The sequence below is a fragment of the Lepisosteus oculatus genome, chromosome 14 (assembly GCF_040954835.1).
Source record: "Lepisosteus oculatus isolate fLepOcu1 chromosome 14, fLepOcu1.hap2, whole genome shotgun sequence".
Lineage (NCBI taxonomy): Eukaryota > Metazoa > Chordata > Actinopteri > Semionotiformes > Lepisosteidae > Lepisosteus > Lepisosteus oculatus.
Genome location: NC_090709.1, coordinates 29,255,046 through 29,267,545, shown reverse-complemented (window position 1 = coordinate 29,267,545; position 12,500 = coordinate 29,255,046). Strand labels below are relative to the sequence as shown.

Here is a 12,500-nt window from a genome sequence, read left to right as displayed (position 1 = left end):
ATACCAGGTGCTGTAAGCTTTTAAGCGCAGGAGGCGCCCTATCCCCGCTCGCTCGCTCATTCCCCTGTTCACACGTGCAGTGCAGCTTGTCCGTCTGTTTATTTGTCAGCTTTGGCGAGACACGGGTGCTTGTGTATTAGCGTGAGCGTTTTTTATTCTGATCAGGAACAGTTTTACAAGTCCGCAAAGGATCGAGGAAAGGTTTATCGCCAGCTGAAAAGAGACACAGCGCTTCGGCTGTGGAGACTTGTTCGGCTGGCGTTCGGAGAGTCGCGTTTTTCAGAATTGTATTGAGATCGTTTTCCACAGAGCTCAGATGTCAAAGCACAGCAGCAGCTCTCCACAGCGATCCTCTATAGCGCCCTTTCTCCCGCAGCTCCGTCCTCATTGGAAGGAAGCAAGAGTGAAAGGCTGAAGTGAAATAGAGCGGGGACGAAGGCAGTGAAGAGAGAGAACGTGGAAAGAAGAGAAAAACGCAAGGGAAAAAAGCAGCGTCGTAAAAGAGGTGACAGAGCTGTCCTCTCAATAAGTAGGGTGCCAGCGAGCCTTGCTCTCGCTTACGGCCACACCCCCTTGAGCACGCCTGATCTTGTCTGATCTCGGAGGCTAAACAGGGATGGGCCTGGTTAGTACTTGGATGAGAGACCGCCTGGGAATACCAGGTGCTGTAAGCTTTTAAGCGCAGGAGGCGCCCTATCCCCGCTCGCTCGCTCATTCCCCTGTTCACACGTGCAGTGCAGCTTGTCCGTCTGTTTATTTGTCAGCTTTGGCGAGACACGGGTGCTTGTGTATTAGCGTGAGCGTTTTTTATTCTGATCAGGAACAGTTTTACAAGTCCGCAAAGGATCGAGGAAAGGTTTATCGCCAGCTGAAAAGAGACACAGCGCTTCGGCTGTGGAGACTTGTTCGGCTGGCGTTCGGAGAGTCGCGTTTTTCAGAATTGTATTGAGATCGTTTTCCACAGAGCTCAGATGTCAAAGCACAGCAGCAGCTCTCCACAGCGATCCTCTATAGCGCCCTTTCTCCCGCAGCTCCGTCCTCATTGGAAGGAAGCAAGAGTGAAAGGCTGAAGTGAAATAGAGCGGGGACGAAGGCAGTGAAGAGAGAGAACGTGGGAAGAAGAGAAAAACGCAAGGGAAAAAAGCAGCGTCGTAAAAGAGGTGACGGAGCTGTCCTCTCAATAAGAAGGGTGCCAGCGAGCCTTGCTCTTGCTTATGGCCACACCCCCTTGAGCACGCCTGATCTCGTCTGATCTCGGAAGCTAAACAGGGATGGGCCTGGTTAGTACTTGGATGGGAGACCGCCTGGGAATACCAGGTGCTGTAAGCTTTTAAGCGCAGGAGGCGCCCTATCCCCGCTCGCTCGCTCATTCCCCTGTTCACACGTGCAGTGCGGCTTGTCCGTCTGTTTATTTGTCAGCTTTGGCGAGACACGGGTGCTTGTGTATTAGCGTGAGCGTTTTTTATTCTGATCAGGAACAGTTTTACAAGTCCGCAAAGGATCGAGGAATGGTTTATCGCCAGCTGAAAAGAGACACAGCGCTTCGGCTGTGGAGACTTGTTCGGCTGGCGTTCGGAGAGTCGCGTTTTTCAGAATTGTATTGAGATCGTTTTCCACAGAGCTCAGATGTCAAAGCACAGCAGCAGCTCTCCACAGCGATCCTCTATAGCGCCCTTTCTCCCGCAGCTCCGTCCTCATTGGAAGGAAGCAAGAGTGAAAGGCTGAAGTGAAATAGAGCGGGGACGAAGGCAGTGAAGAGAGAGAACGTGGGAAGAAGAGAAAAACGCAAGGGAAAAAGAGCAGCGTCATAAAAGAGGTGACGGAGCTGTCCTCTCAATAAGAAGGGTGCCAGCGAGCCTTGCTCTCGCTTACGGCCACACCCCCTTGAGCACGCCTGATCTCGTCTGATCTCGGAAGCTAAACAGGGATGGGCCTGGTTAGTACTTGGATGGGAGACCGCCTGGGAATACCAGGTGCTGTAAGCTTTTAAGCGCAGGAGGCGCCCTATCCCCGCTCGCTCGCTCATTCCCCTGTTCACACGTGCAGTGCGGCTTGTCCGTCTGTTTATTTGTCAGCTTTGGCGAGACACGGGTGCTTGTGTATTAGCGTGAGCGTTTTTTATTCTGATCATGAACAGTTTAACAAGTCCGCAAAGGATCGACGAAAGGTTTATCGCCAGCTGAAAAGAGACACAGCGCTTCGGCTGTGGAGACTTGTTCGGCTGGCGTTCGGAGAGTCGCGTTTTTCAGAATTGTATTGAGATCGTTTTCCACAGAGCTCAGATGTCAAAGCACAGCAGCAGCTCTCCACTGCGATCCTCTATAGCGCCCTTTCTCCCGCATCTCCGTCCTCATTGGAAGGAAGCAAGAGTGAAAGGCTGAAGTGAAATAGAGCGGGGACGAAGGCAGTGAAGAGAGAGAACGTGGAAAGAAGAGAAAAACGCAAGAGAAAAAAAGCAGCGTCGTAAAAGAGGTGACGGAGCTGTCCTCTCAATAAGAAGGGTGCCAGCGAGCTTGGCTCTCGCTTACGGCCACACCCCCTTGAGCACGCCTGATCTCGTCTGATCTCGGAAGCTAAACAGGGATGGGCCTGGTTAGTACTTGGATGGGAGACCGCCTGGGAATACCAGGTGCTGTAAGCTTTTAAGCGCAGGAGGCGCCCTATCCCCGCTCGCTGGCTCATTCCCCTGTTCACACGTGCAGTGCAGCTTGTCCGTCTGTTTATTTGTCAGCTTTGGCGAGACCCGGGTGCTTGTGTAATAGCGTGAGCGTTTTTTATTCTGATCAGGAACAGTTTAACAAGTCCGCAAAGGATCGAGGAAAGGTTTATCGCCAGCTGAAAAGAGACACAGCGCTTCGGCTGTGGAGACTTGTTCGGCTGGCGTTCGGAGAGTCGCGTTTTTCAGAATTGTATTGAGATCGTTTTCCACAGAGCTCAGATGTCAAAGCACAGCAGCAGCTCTCCACAGCGATCCTCTATAGCGCCCTATCTCCCGCAGCTCCGTCCTCATTGGAAGGAAGCAAGAGTGAAAGGCTGAAGTGATATAGAGCGGGGACGAAGGCAGTGAAGAGAGAGAACGTGGGAAGAAGAGAAAAACGCAAGGGAAAAAAAGCAGCGTCGTAAAAGAGGTGACGGAGCTGTCCTCTCAATAAGAAGGGTGCCAGCGAGCTTTGCTCTCGCTTACGGCCACACCCCCTTGAGCACGCCTGATCTAGTCTGATCTCGGAAGCTAAACAGGGATGGGCCTGGTTAGTACTTGGATGGGAGACCGCCTGGGAATACCAGGTGCTGTAAGCTTTTAAGCGCAGGAGGCGCCCTATCCCCGCTCGCTCGCTCATTCCCCTGTTCACACGTGCAGTGCGGCTTGTCCGTCTGTTTATTTGTCAGCTTTGGCGAGACACGGGTGCTTGTGTATTAGCGTGAGCGTTTTTTATTCTGATCAGGAACAGTTTTACAAGTCCGCAAAGGATCGAGGAAAGGTTTATCGCCAGCTGAAAAGAGACACAGCGCTTCGGCTGTGGAGACTTGTTCGGCTGGCGTTCGGAGAGTCGCGTTTTTCAGAATTGTATTGAGATCGTTTTCCACAGAGCTCAGATGTCAAAGCACAGCAGCAGCTCTCCACAGCGATCCTCTATAGCGCCCTTTCTCCCGCAGCTCCGTCCTCATTGGAAGGAAGCAAAAGTGAAAGGCTGAAGTGAAATAGAGCGGGGACGAAGGCAGTGAAGAGAGAGAACGTGGAAAGAAGAGAAAAACGCAAGAGAAAAAAAGCAGCGTCGTAAAAGAGGTGACGGAGCTGTCCTCTCAATAAGAAGGGTGCCAGCGAGCTTGGCTCTCGCTTACGGCCACACCCCCTTGAGCACACCTGATCTCGTCTGATCTCGGAAGCTAAACAGGGATGGGCCTGGTTAGTACTTGGATGGGAGACCGCCTGGGAATACCAGGTGCTGTAAGCTTTTAAGCGCAGGAGGCGCCCTATCCCCGCTCGCTCGCTCATTCCCCTGTTCACACGTGCAGTGCGGCTTGTCCGTCTGTTTATTTGTCAGCTTTGGCGAGACACGGGTGCTTGTGTATTAGCGTGAGCGTTTTTTATTCTGATCAGGAACAGTTTAACAAGTCCGCAAAGGATCGAGGAAAGGTTTATCGCCAGCTAAAAAGAGACACAGCGCTTCGGCTGTGGAGACTTGTTCGGCTGGCGTTCGGAGAGTCGCGTTTTTCAGAATTGTATTGAGATCGTTTTCCACAGAGCTCAGATGTCAAAGCACAGCAGCAGCTCTCCACAGCGATCCTCTATAGCGCCCTTTCTCCCGCAGCTCCGTCCTCATTGGAAGGAAGCAAGAGTGAAAGGCTGAAGTGAAATAGAGCGGGGATGAAGGCAGTGAAGAGAGAGAACGTGGGAAGAAGAGAAAAACGCAAGGGAAAAAAAGCAGCGTCGTAAAAGAGGTGACGGAGCTGTCCTCTCAATAAGAAGGGTGCCAGCGAGCCTTGCGCTCGCTTACGGCCACACCCCCTTGAGCACGCCTGATCTCGTTTGATCTCGGAAGCTAAACAGGGATGGGCCTGGTTAGTACTTGGATGGGAGACCGCCTGGGAATACCAGGTGCTGTAAGCTTTTAAGCGCAGGAGGCGCCCTATCCCCGCTCGCTCGCTCATTCCCCTGTTCACACGTGCAGTGCAGCTTGTCCGTCTGTTTATTTGTCAGCTTTGGCGAGACACGGGTGCTTGTGTATTAGCGTGAGCGTTTTTTATTCTGATCAGGAACAGTTTTACAAGTCCGCAAAGGATCGAGGAAAGGTTTATCGCCAGCTGAAAAGAGACACAGCGCTTCGGCTGTGGAGACTTGTTCGGCTGGCGTTCGGAGAGTCGCGTTTTTCAGAATTGTATTGAGATCGTTTTCCACAGAGCTCAGATGTCAAAGCACAGCAGCAGCTCTCCACAGCGATCCTCTATAGCGCCCTTTCTCCCGCAGCTCCGTCCTCATTGGAAGGAAGCAAGAGTGAAAGGCTGAAGTGAAATAGAGCGGGGACGAAGGCAGTGAAGAGAGAGAACGTGGAAAGAAGAGAAAAACGCAAGGGAAAAAAGCAGCGTCGTAAAAGAGGTGACAGAGCTGTCCTCTCAATAAGTAGGGTGCCAGCGAGCCTTGCTCTCGCTTACGGCCACACCCCCTTGAGCACGCCTGATCTTGTCTGATCTCGGAGGCTAAACAGGGATGGGCCTGGTTAGTACTTGGATGAGAGACCGCCTGGGAATACCAGGTGCTGTAAGCTTTTAAGCGCAGGAGGCGCCCTATCCCCGCTCGCTCGCTCATTCCCCTGTTCACACGTGCAGTGCAGCTTGTCCGTCTGTTTATTTGTCAGCTTTGGCGAGACACGGGTGCTTGTGTATTAGCGTGAGCGTTTTTTATTCTGATCAGGAACAGTTTTACAAGTCCGCAAAGGATCGAGGAAAGGTTTATCGCCAGCTGAAAAGAGACACAGCGCTTCGGCTGTGGAGACTTGTTCGGCTGGCGTTCGGAGAGTCGCGTTTTTCAGAATTGTATTGAGATCGTTTTCCACAGAGCTCAGATGTCAAAGCACAGCAGCAGCTCTCCACAGCGATCCTCTATAGCGCCCTTTCTCCCGCAGCTCCGTCCTCATTGGAAGGAAGCAAGAGTGAAAGGCTGAAGTGAAATAGAGCGGGGACGAAGGCAGTGAAGAGAGAGAACGTGGGAAGAAGAGAAAAACGCAAGGGAAAAAAGCAGCGTCGTAAAAGAGGTGACGGAGCTGTCCTCTCAATAAGAAGGGTGCCAGCGAGCCTTGCTCTTGCTTATGGCCACACCCCCTTGAGCACGCCTGATCTCGTCTGATCTCGGAAGCTAAACAGGGATGGGCCTGGTTAGTACTTGGATGGGAGACCGCCTGGGAATACCAGGTGCTGTAAGCTTTTAAGCGCAGGAGGCGCCCTATCCCCGCTCGCTCGCTCATTCCCCTGTTCACACGTGCAGTGCGGCTTGTCCGTCTGTTTATTTGTCAGCTTTGGCGAGACACGGGTGCTTGTGTATTAGCGTGAGCGTTTTTTATTCTGATCAGGAACAGTTTTACAAGTCCGCAAAGGATCGAGGAATGGTTTATCGCCAGCTGAAAAGAGACACAGCGCTTCGGCTGTGGAGACTTGTTCGGCTGGCGTTCGGAGAGTCGCGTTTTTCAGAATTGTATTGAGATCGTTTTCCACAGAGCTCAGATGTCAAAGCACAGCAGCAGCTCTCCACAGCGATCCTCTATAGCGCCCTTTCTCCCGCAGCTCCGTCCTCATTGGAAGGAAGCAAGAGTGAAAGGCTGAAGTGAAATAGAGCAGGGACGAAGGCAGTGAAGAGAGAGAACGTGGGAAGAAGAGAAAAACGCAAGGGAAAAAATGCAGCGTCGTAAAAGAGGTGACGGAGCTGTCCTCTCAATAAGAAGGGTGCCAGCGAGCCTTGCTCTCGCTTATGGCCACACCCCTTTGAGCACGCCTTATCTCGTCTGATCTTGGAAGCTAAACAGGGATGGGCTTGGTTATTACTTGGATGGGGGACCGCCTGGGAATACCAGGTGCTGTAAGCTTTTAAGCGCAGGAGGCGCCCTATCCCCGCTCGCTCGCTCATTCCCCTGTTCATACGTGCAGTGCGGCTTGTCCGTCTGTTTATTTGTCAGCTTTGGCGAGACACGGGTGCTTGTGTATTAGCGTGAGCATTTTTTATACTGATCAGGAACAGTTTAACAAGTCCGCAAAGGATCGAGGAAAGGTTTATCGCCAGCTGAAAAGAGACACAGCGCTTCGGCTGTGGAGACTTGTTCGGCTGGCGTTCGGAGAGTCGCGTTTTTCAGAATTGTATTGAGATCGTTTTCCACAGAGCTCAGATGTCAAAGCACAGCAGCAGCTCTCCACAGCGATCCTCTATAGCGCCCTTTCTCCCGCAGCTCCGTCCTCATTGGAAGGAAGCAAGAGTGAAAGGCTGAAGTGAAATAGAGCGGGGACGAAGGCAGTGAAGAGAGAGAACGTGGAAAGAAGAGAAAAACGCAAGGGAAAAAAGCAGCGTCGTAAAAGAGGTGACAGAGCTGTCCTCTCAATAAGTAGGGTGCCAGCGAGCCTTGCTCTCGCTTACGGCCACACCCCCTTGAGCACGCCTGATCTTGTCTGATCTCGGAAGCTAAACAGGGATGGGCCTGGTTAGTACTTGGATGAGAGACCGCCTGGGAATACCAGGTGCTGTAAGCTTTTAAGCGCAGGAGGCGCCCTATCCCCGCTCGCTGGCTCATTCCCCTGTTCACACGTGCAGTGCAGCTTGTCCGTCTGTTTATTTGTCAGCTTTGGCGAGACCCGGGTGCTTGTGTAATAGCGTGAGCGTTTTTTATTCTGATCAGGAACAGTTTAACAAGTCCGCAAAGGATCGAGGAAAGGTTTATCGCCAGCTGAAAAGAGACACAGCGCTTCGGCTGTGGAGACTTGTTCGGCTGGCGTTCGGAGAGTCGCGTTTTTCAGAATTGTATTGAGATCGTTTTCCACAGAGCTCAGATGTCAAAGCACAGCAGCAGCTCTCCACAGCGATCCTCTATAGCGCCCTATCTCCCGCAGCTCCGTCCTCATTGGAAGGAAGCAAGAGTGAAAGGCTGAAGTGATATAGAGCGGGGACGAAGGCAGTGAAGAGAGAGAACGTGGGAAGAAGAGAAAAACGCAAGGGAAAAAAAGCAGCGTCGTAAAAGAGGTGACGGAGCTGTCCTCTCAATAAGAAGGGTGCCAGCGAGCTTTGCTCTCGCTTACGGCCACACCCCCTTGAGCACGCCTGATCTCGTCTGATCTCGGAAGCTAAACAGGGATGGGCCTGGTTAGTACTTGGATGGGAGACCGCCTGGGAATACCAGGTGCTGTAAGCTTTTAAGCGCAGGAGGCGCCCTATCCCCGCTCGCTCGCTCATTCCCCTGTTCACACGTGCAGTGCGGCTTGTCCGTCTGTTTATTTGTCAGCTTTGGCGAGACACGGGTGCTTGTGTATTAGCGTGAGCGTTTTTTATTCTGATCAGGAACAGTTTTACAAGTCCGCAAAGGATCGAGGAAAGGTTTATCGCCAGCTGAAAAGAGACACAGCGCTTCGGCTGTGGAGACTTGTTCGGCTGGCGTTCGGAGAGTCGCGTTTTTCAGAATTGTATTGAGATCGTTTTCCACAGAGCTCAGATGTCAAAGCACAGCAGCAGCTCTCCACAGCGATCCTCTATAGCGCCCTTTCTCCCGCAGCTCCGTCCTCATTGGAAGGAAGCAAGAGTGAAAGGCTGAAGTGAAATAGAGCGGGGACGAAGGCAGTGAAGAGAGAGAACGTGGGAAGAAGAGAAAAACGCAAGGGAAAAAAAGCAGCGTCGTAAAAGAGGTGACGGAGCTGTCCACTCAATAAGAAGGGTGCCAGCGAGCCTTGCTCTTGCTTGCGGCCACACCCCCTAGAGCACGCCTGATCTCGTCTGATCTCGGAAGCTAAATAGGGATGGGCCTGGTTAGTACTTGGATGGGAGACCGCCTGGGAATACCAGATGCTGTAAGCTTTTAAGCGCAGGAGGCGCCCTATCCCCGCTCGCTCGCTCATTCCCCTGTTCACACGTGCAGTGCGGCTTGTCCGTCTGTTAATTTGTCAGCTTTGGCGAGACACGGGTGCTTGTGTATTAGCGTGAGCGTTTTTTATTCTGATCAGTAACAGTTTTACAAGTCCGCAAAGGATCGAGGAAAGGTTTATCGCCAGCTGAAAAGAGACACAGCGCTTCGGCTGTGGAGACTTGTTCGGCTGGCGTTCGGAGAGTCGCGTTTTTCAGAATTGTATTGAGATCGTTTTCCACAGAGCTCAGATGTCAAAGCACAGCAGCAGCTCTCCACAGCGATCCTCTATAGCGCCCTTTCTCCCGCAGCTCCGTCCTCATTGGAAGGAAGCAAGAGTGAAAGGCTGAAGTGAAATAGAGCGGGGAGGAAGGCAGTGAAGAGAGAGAACGTGGGAAGAAGAGAAAAACGCAAGGGAAAAAAAGCAGCGTCGTAAAAGAGGTGACGGAGCTGTCCTCTCAATAAGAAGGGTGCCAGCGAGCCTTGCTCTCGCTTACGGCCACACCCCCTTGAGCACGCCTGATCTCGTCTGATCTCGGAAGCTAAACAGGGATGGGCCTGGTTAGTACTTGGATGGGAGACCGCCTGGGAATACCAGGTGCTGTAAGCTTTTAAGCGCAGGAGGCGCCCTATCCCCGCTCGCTCGCTCATTCCCCTGTTCACACGTGCAGTGCGGCTTGTCCGTCTGTTTATTTGTCAGCTTTGGCGAGACACGGGTGCTTGTGTATTAGCATGAGCGTTTTTTATTCTGATCATGAACAGTTTAACAAGTCCGCAAAGGATCGAGGAAAGGTTTATCGCCAGCTGAAAAGAGACACAGCGCTTCGGCTGTGGAGACTTGTTCGGCTGGCGTTCGGAGAGTCGCGTTTTTCAGAATTGTATTGAGATCGTTTTCCACAGAGCTCAGATGTCAAAGCACAGCAGCAGCTCTCCACAGCGATCCTTTATAGCGCCCTTTCTCCCGCAGCTCTGTCCTCATTGGAAGGAAGCAAGAGTGAAAGGCTGAAGTGAAATAGAGCAGGGACGAAGGCAGTGAAGAGAGAGAACGTGGGAAGAAGAGAAAAACGCAAGGGAAAAAAAGCAGCGTCGAAAAAGAGGTGACGGAGCTGTCCTCTCAATAAGAAGGGTGCCAGCGAGCCTTGCTCGCGCTTACGGCCACACCCCCTGATCTCATCTGATCTCGGAAGCTAAACAGGGATGGGCCTGGTTAGTACTTGGATGGGAGACCGCCTGGGAATACCAGGTGCTGTAAGCTTTTAAGCGCAGGAGGCGCCCTATCCCCGCTCGCTCGCTCATTCCCCTGTTCACACGTGCAGTGCGGCTTGTCCGTCTGTTTATTTGTCAGCTTTGGCGAGACACGGGTGCTTGTGTATTAGCGTGAGCGTTTTTTATTCTGATCAGGAACAGTTTTACAAGTCCGCAAAGGATCGAAGAAAGGTTTATCGCCAGCTGAAAAGAGACACAGCGCTTCGGCTGTGGAGACTTGTTTGGCTGGCGTTCGGAGAGTCGCGTTTTTCAGAATTGTATTGAGATCGTTTTCCACAGAACTCAGATGTCAAAGCACAGCAGCAGCTCTCCACAGCGATCCTCTATAGCGCCCTTTCTCCCGCAGCTCCGTCCTCATTGGAAGGAAGCAAGAGTGAAAGGCTGAAGTGAAATAGAGCGGGGACGAAGGCAGTGAAGAGAGAGAACGTGGGAAGAAGAGAAAAACGCAAGGGAAAAAAAGCAGCGTTGTAAAAGAGGTGATGGAGCTGTCCTCTCAATAAGAAGGGTGCCAGCGAGCCTTGCTCTTGCTTGCGGCCACACCCCCTAGAGCACGCCTGATCTCGTCTGATCTCGGAAGCTGAATAGGGATGGGCCTGGTTAGTACTTGGATGGGAGACCGCCTGGGAATACCAGATGCTGTAAGCTTTTAAGCGCAGGAGGCGCCCTATCCCCGCTCGCTCGCTCATTCCCCTGTTCACACGTGCAGTGCGGCTTGTCCGTCTGTTAATTTGTCAGCTTTGGTGAGACACGGGTGCTTGTGTATTAGCGTGAGCGTTTTTTATTCTGATCAGTAACAGTTTTACAAGTCCGCAAAGGATCGAGGAAAGGTTTATCGCCAGCTGAAAAGAGACACAGCGCTTCGGCTGTGGAGACTTGTTCGGCTGGCGTTCGGAGAGTCGCGTTTTTCAGAATTGTATTGAGATCGTTTTCCACAGAGCTCAGATGTCAAAGCACAGCAGCAGCTCTCCACAGCGATCCTCTATAGCGCCCTTTCTCCCGCAGCTCCGTCCTCATTGGAAGGAAGCAAGAGTGAAAGGCTGAAGTGAAATAGAGCGGGGAGGAAGGCAGTGAAGAGAGAGAACGTGGGAAGAAGAGAAAAACGCAAGGGAAAAAAAGCAGCGTCGTAAAAGAGGTGACGGAGCTGTCCTCTCAATAAGAAGGGTGCCAGCGAGCCTTGCTCTCGCTTACGGCCACACCCCCTTGAGCACGCCTGATCTCGTCTGATCTCGGAAGCTAAACAGGGATGGGCCTGGTTAGTACTTGGATGGGAGACCGCCTGGGAATACCAGGTGCTGTAAGCTTTTAAGCGCAGGAGGCGCCCTATCCCCGCTCGCTCGCTCATTCCCCTGTTCACACGTGCAGTGCGGCTTGTCCGTCTGTTTATTTGTCAGCTTTGGCGAGACACGGGTGCTTGTGTATTAGCGTGAGCGTTTTTTATTCTGATCAGGAACAGTTTTACAAGTCCGCAAAGGATCGAGGAAAGGTTTATCGCCAGCTGAAAAGAGACACAGCGCTTCGGCTGTGGAGACTTGTTCGGCTGGCGTTCGGAGAGTCGCGTTTTTCAGAATTGTATTCAGATCGTTTTCCACAGAGCTCAGATGTCAAAGAACAGCAGCAGCTCTCCACAGCGATCCTCTATAGCGCCCTTTCTCCCGCAGCTCTGTCCTCATTGGAAGGAAGCAAGAGTGAAAGGCTGAAGTGAAATAGAGCAGGGACGAAGGCAGTGAAGAGAGAGAACGTGGGAAGAAGAGAAAAACGCAAGGGAAAAAAAGCAGCGTCGAAAAAGAGGTGACGGAGCTGTCCTCTCAATAAGAAGGGTGCCAGCGAGCCTTGCTCGCGCTTACGGCCACACCCCCTGATCTCATCTGATCTCGGAAGCTAAACAGGGATGGGCCTGGTTAGTACTTGGATGGGAGACCGCCTGGGAATACCAGGTGCTGTAAGCTTTTAAGCGCAGGAGGCGCCCTATCCCCGCTCGCTCGCTCATTCCCCTGTTCACACGTGCAGTGCGGCTTGTCCGTCTGTTTATTTGTCAGCTTTGGCGAGACACGGGTGCTTGTGTATTAGCGTGAGCGTTTTTTATTCTGATCAGGAACAGTTTTACAAGTCCGCAAAGGATCGAGGAAAGGTTTATCGCCAGCTGAAAAGAGACACAGCGCTTCGGCTGTGGAGACTTGTTCGGCTGGCGTTCGGAGAGTCGCGTTTTTCAGAATTGTATTCAGATCGTTTTCCACAGAGCTCAGATGTCAAAGAACAGCAGCAGCTCTCCACAGCGATCCTCTATAGCGCCCTTTCTCCCGCAGCTCCGTCCTCATTGGAAGGAAGCAAGAGTGAAAGGCTGAAGTGAAATAGAGCGGGGACGAAGGCAGTGAAGAGAGAGAACGTGGGAAGAAGAGAAAAACGCAAGGGAAAAAAAGCAGCGTCGTAAAAGAGGTGACGGAGCTGTCCTCTCAATAAGAAGGGTGCCAGCGAACCTTGCTCTCGCTTACGGCCACACCCCCTTGAGCACGCCTGATCTCGTCTGATCTCGGAAGCTAAACAGGGATGAGCCTGGTTAGTACTTGGATGGGAGACCGCCTGGGAATACCAGGTGCTGTAAGCTTTTAAGCGCAGGAGGCGCCCTATCCCCGCTCGCTCGCTCATTCC

The 12,500-nt window shown here is 52.3% G+C and overlaps 12 non-coding genes and 8 pseudogenes across 12 annotated transcripts in view; all 20 read left to right on the top strand.

Moving 5' to 3' along the window:
- LOC138244922 (5S ribosomal RNA) overlaps positions 1–19 on the top strand; it is a 119-nt gene extending 100 nt beyond the window's left edge. The window contains exon 1 of the ribosomal RNA XR_011193537.1: positions 1–19. This exon is cut by the window's left edge and continues 100 nt beyond it. This is a non-coding gene — a ribosomal RNA (5S ribosomal RNA).
- Positions 20–555: 536 nt separating this feature from the next.
- LOC138218658 (5S ribosomal RNA) lies at positions 556–674 on the top strand (annotated as a pseudogene).
- A 536-nt stretch (positions 675–1,210) lies between these two features.
- On the top strand, positions 1,211–1,329 carry LOC138245269 (5S ribosomal RNA). Its single transcript, XR_011193880.1, has one exon. It is a non-coding gene; the product is annotated as a 5S ribosomal RNA (ribosomal RNA).
- A 537-nt stretch (positions 1,330–1,866) lies between these two features.
- Positions 1,867–1,985, top strand: LOC138244420 (5S ribosomal RNA). The gene has a single exon (XR_011193033.1). It is a non-coding gene; the product is annotated as a 5S ribosomal RNA (ribosomal RNA).
- Positions 1,986–2,522: 537 nt separating this feature from the next.
- LOC138244419 (5S ribosomal RNA) lies at positions 2,523–2,641 on the top strand. Its single transcript, XR_011193032.1, has one exon. It is a non-coding gene; the product is annotated as a 5S ribosomal RNA (ribosomal RNA).
- Positions 2,642–3,178: 537 nt separating this feature from the next.
- On the top strand, positions 3,179–3,297 carry LOC138217174 (5S ribosomal RNA). The gene has a single exon (XR_011180886.1). It is a non-coding gene; the product is annotated as a 5S ribosomal RNA (ribosomal RNA).
- Positions 3,298–3,834: 537 nt separating this feature from the next.
- Positions 3,835–3,953, top strand: LOC138245191 (5S ribosomal RNA). Its single transcript, XR_011193804.1, has one exon. It is a non-coding gene; the product is annotated as a 5S ribosomal RNA (ribosomal RNA).
- A 537-nt stretch (positions 3,954–4,490) lies between these two features.
- On the top strand, positions 4,491–4,609 carry LOC138244921 (5S ribosomal RNA). Its single transcript, XR_011193536.1, has one exon. It is a non-coding gene; the product is annotated as a 5S ribosomal RNA (ribosomal RNA).
- Positions 4,610–5,145: 536 nt separating this feature from the next.
- LOC138218657 (5S ribosomal RNA) lies at positions 5,146–5,264 on the top strand (annotated as a pseudogene).
- A 536-nt stretch (positions 5,265–5,800) lies between these two features.
- Positions 5,801–5,919, top strand: LOC138245268 (5S ribosomal RNA). Its single transcript, XR_011193879.1, has one exon. It is a non-coding gene; the product is annotated as a 5S ribosomal RNA (ribosomal RNA).
- Positions 5,920–6,456: 537 nt separating this feature from the next.
- LOC138218921 (5S ribosomal RNA) lies at positions 6,457–6,575 on the top strand (annotated as a pseudogene).
- Positions 6,576–7,111: 536 nt separating this feature from the next.
- On the top strand, positions 7,112–7,230 carry LOC138218245 (5S ribosomal RNA; annotated as a pseudogene).
- A 537-nt stretch (positions 7,231–7,767) lies between these two features.
- LOC138244417 (5S ribosomal RNA) lies at positions 7,768–7,886 on the top strand. The gene has a single exon (XR_011193030.1). It is a non-coding gene; the product is annotated as a 5S ribosomal RNA (ribosomal RNA).
- Positions 7,887–8,423: 537 nt separating this feature from the next.
- On the top strand, positions 8,424–8,542 carry LOC138218682 (5S ribosomal RNA; annotated as a pseudogene).
- A 537-nt stretch (positions 8,543–9,079) lies between these two features.
- Positions 9,080–9,198, top strand: LOC138244416 (5S ribosomal RNA). Its single transcript, XR_011193029.1, has one exon. It is a non-coding gene; the product is annotated as a 5S ribosomal RNA (ribosomal RNA).
- A 537-nt stretch (positions 9,199–9,735) lies between these two features.
- LOC138219148 (5S ribosomal RNA) lies at positions 9,736–9,843 on the top strand (annotated as a pseudogene).
- Positions 9,844–10,380: 537 nt separating this feature from the next.
- LOC138218989 (5S ribosomal RNA) lies at positions 10,381–10,499 on the top strand (annotated as a pseudogene).
- Positions 10,500–11,036: 537 nt separating this feature from the next.
- On the top strand, positions 11,037–11,155 carry LOC138244415 (5S ribosomal RNA). Its single transcript, XR_011193028.1, has one exon. It is a non-coding gene; the product is annotated as a 5S ribosomal RNA (ribosomal RNA).
- Positions 11,156–11,692: 537 nt separating this feature from the next.
- LOC138219147 (5S ribosomal RNA) lies at positions 11,693–11,800 on the top strand (annotated as a pseudogene).
- Positions 11,801–12,337: 537 nt separating this feature from the next.
- On the top strand, positions 12,338–12,456 carry LOC138217166 (5S ribosomal RNA). The gene has a single exon (XR_011180878.1). It is a non-coding gene; the product is annotated as a 5S ribosomal RNA (ribosomal RNA).
- The last annotated feature ends 44 nt before the right edge of the window (positions 12,457–12,500 follow it).